Source organism: Triticum dicoccoides, chromosome 3B (assembly GCF_002162155.2).
Source record: "Triticum dicoccoides isolate Atlit2015 ecotype Zavitan chromosome 3B, WEW_v2.0, whole genome shotgun sequence".
Lineage (NCBI taxonomy): Eukaryota > Viridiplantae > Streptophyta > Magnoliopsida > Poales > Poaceae > Triticum > Triticum dicoccoides.
The window spans coordinates 177234590-177237996 of NC_041385.1; the positions used below are offsets into that span (position 1 = coordinate 177234590).

Here is a 3407-nt window from a genome sequence, read left to right on the forward strand (position 1 = left end):
GCCGTGCCGCCTCTCTACAAGTCGCCGCCGCGCTACCCCTCCCCCAGGCCACTGCCGTGCCGCCTCTCTACAAGTCGCTACCGCGCCACCCCTCCTGAGGCCCCCACCAACAAGTCCTCGCATGCCTCCCACAGCTCCCCCTGCCAGCTCCGCCCGACCCAGTGCTGCTCGGCCGCTCTCCGCCATCCGCGGCGAGCCCTGGCAACCGGATCCGGAGACCCTTCCAGCGGGGCCGCCGGCCATGCCGCGCCACCGCCAGAGCCCTAGCCCCGCCCGACGGCGTGGGTGGGTGCTGCACAGGGCGGTGGCCGCGAGGCAAGGCTGTCCACCATCCTACCCTCTGCCTCAGACACGACGGTGGCCTCTCGCCGGTGCCTCGTCTCCTCCCATGGCCATCTGACATTCTGCAGCGCTGCTCTGCAGTTTAGCTGCTGGTGGCAAGAGGTTTCATTTGCCCCGGAACACGGTCCAGTAGCTCGTCTTGTGCAGTTCCGTGGAGATGAACTCCACCACGACGGCGGCCGTGCCTCACCTCGCCAGCTCCAGGACGCTCTCTGCTCCATCTTGTGTGCTTAACTGATGAGGTAGAATTAGATACAGTTTGCGTTTCGGTGCCAAGCCCATGCAGTCCACTGGACACATGTGCTTTTTCAGATATTTGTTTTGCATTCGTCTAGAGTTTCTCAAGAAGTTCTCTTTGTTCTTTGATGTGTAAGATAAAAACAGAAACTATGTAGTTCGTCGGCCCAGTGCTTACGGTTTGTTTCTTCTCGCGCTTCGTTTTGCTTGTGTCATGTGCGTGCCCTTAACCAACGCTAGCCCTGGCTTGGTTGGCATTTTGCATTCATTAATTTCCTCTATTCTTGCAGTTCCTGCGGCCAGCAACAGCGTCACCGACACCAGCCGGAGGCCTTTCGTCACTGCCGTGGTCGCCGGCGAGCTCTCCGAGGCATGGTCGTGCGCCTGCGGCCAAGCGCGAGACATGGAGGCGGTAGTCTTGATTCTGAAGGTGTTCAGAGGCTACCTAGCACGAGTTCCCTCTCCATGCTTCTCCCAAACAAAGATCAAACTGAATTTTGCGATAAACATGCTGCTGCACATACGTACAGAAAAAGGCTTTAGAAGCATTCACTGTTTTTTGGTTTAACATATCAAAAGAGTTGGCAATTCAGTATTACTTGTTTGAGGTTCATTATTTATTTTGCCTCACTGAGATGTTCGCTTTTATAGTTTTATTATTCGGTGCAGGTCACTAAAAGAAAAGTATTAGTGGTGGTCGCGGCGGCTCCATGGCCCCATGCGATTCAGTTGCCGCTGGAATTTCCTGTATAGTTTGCTTATTTTTGCTTCACCGCCAGCAAACAGTTAAAAAGATTAGTGCACTGCATGCTGTTGTTGTTTGTTCTTTTAGTCCAATTTCATTATTTTTGCAGAGTGAAAGACTACCAGCAAAAAGAAAGAGGAAACGAGTGCAGTGCACACCCGTTTTCTGGCAAAAAGGCAATGCAGTGCGCTGCGGCAAGAAGCTTACTTTTTGCGTTTTCAGAATTTGGACCTACAATTTGATTGCATTTCAATGCAGTGCGGTTCCAGTTTGGGTGCCTCCAGGCTCCAGCTCGTGAAAGATGTCAATTTTCCAACGAGCATGTGGTGTGCGGGTGAGCGTGGCGTGCAGTTCAGTGGTGCGCGACTTGCGGCTCTTTTTTTTTTTCTTGTAGTGAGTTTCTGTAGTTTGGTCACCCTATCCAGCGAACCTAGTGTAGCTCTCATGCTCATCCTCCTTGCGCTCGCTAGCGTCAGAAGTTCAGTGGCAGCGGAAGCCCACAAGACATGGTGACCATAGTGCAGTACACCGTCGCCCACAAAAAGACATGGTGACCATACTGTTGGACACCATCATCGACATTTGCCGTTTTGCAGCTCGCTCATTTATAGTTTGTTTCTAGGAATCAATTGCAGTGCACTCAGTAAAGAAAAGAAACAGAACGTCGTTGTTCATTTGAAGTTCATTTTGTTGTTTATGAGAAACTCGGAGAGAAAAAGGGTACTGCCTAGTGCATTTGAAGTTCATTTTGTAGTAAGAAAAATGGATGGTAATTTGCATAAGCAAGTCTTTGCCTAGTGCAGTACAGTTGGGTACTCCGTCGTTGATTCTGCTATGTACTGGATGGCTGTGTAAAATAATGAATGGATATGTATGTTTTGAAGCTCACTTTGTTCTCTCACAAAGTTTGCCATAAAACTCCTTCGTGGATCACCAAAATAAAACTCCTTCGTGGTTCACTTGATGATCCGAAACAAAAGCACCTCGGAAAGCAGCTCACTTCTCGTTACATGTGGTTCACTTGCTCAGTCCCTGCGGTCCACTCACCCGGTCTATGCACGTAAAAAATATTGAGTTTGGAAAAATCTCAAGCGGTTCACTTTTGGTAGTGTCGCGGCCCGTTTACGGTAGTCTCGAGGTTCACTTTTCATAGTATTGCGGTTCACCAACACTTCATGTGAAGTGCACTCCACCTCATCTTCAAAAATTTACGTCCCACAAAAAAGAAATCATGCAGTTCTCTAACCGGTCTGATGCAGTGCGGTTTTTCGTCCGATGCAGTGCGGTTTTTAGTCAGATGAAGTACACACGTCGAATTGGGTGTTGCGAAAAACAGAGTGTCCGCATTTCGGTAAATTCGAAATTCCTCTTAAACCATAAAGAATTAGAGAGAGTGTTCTACATGAAAAAGTTGCACCTCGTCGATATCTTTCCAACAGCGTATCGTTTGAATCATTCCGACCAGCGATTTGCAAAAATTTCGCCAAAAACGGCCGCTGTCACTCATCGTCCGCCGCACGATTTTTAAAATTAACTTAAAACCGTAAGGAATATTAAAAATATTTCAACATATGAAAATTGTGCCTCGTTAGTAGCTTTCCAACGGCGTAGCACACGCCTCGTTTCCACAAACGGTTCAAAAACTGGAGCGAAAACAGTACCGAAAATTTGAAAAAATTTGAAAAACAGAATTCCGCGATTTAGTAAATTTGAAGCTGCTCTTAAACCATAAGGATTTAGAGAAAAATTTATATACGAAAAAGATGCGCCTCGACGATATCTATCCAACGGCTTATTGTTTGCTTTATTCCGACGAGCGGTTTAGAAGAAATCACGGAAAAAACGCTCGCTGCCACTCATCATGGGCCGCGCTAATTTTAGAACTGCTCTTAAACCGTGTGGAATCTCGAAAAGTGTTCAACATGGTGAAGTTGCGCCTAATCCATAGCTTTTCAACGGTATATTACACGCCTCATTCCGATAAACGGTTAAAAAATTAGAGTGAAAACAGTACCGAAAAAAATAACGCGTGCAGTTTTTTTCGACGAGAAGTTCACTCGTGTGTCACTCGTGTGAGTACTGC

At 47.8% G+C, this 3407-nt stretch overlaps 1 long non-coding RNA gene across 1 annotated transcript; it reads left to right on the plus strand.

The window, feature by feature from the left end:
* The first annotated feature begins 6 nt into the window (after nt 1-6).
* LOC119275421 lies at nt 7-2121 on the plus strand. Its single transcript, XR_005135682.1, has 2 exons — nt 7-584; nt 870-2121. It is a non-coding gene; the product is annotated as an uncharacterized LOC119275421 (long non-coding RNA).
* The last annotated feature ends 1286 nt before the right edge of the window (nt 2122-3407 follow it).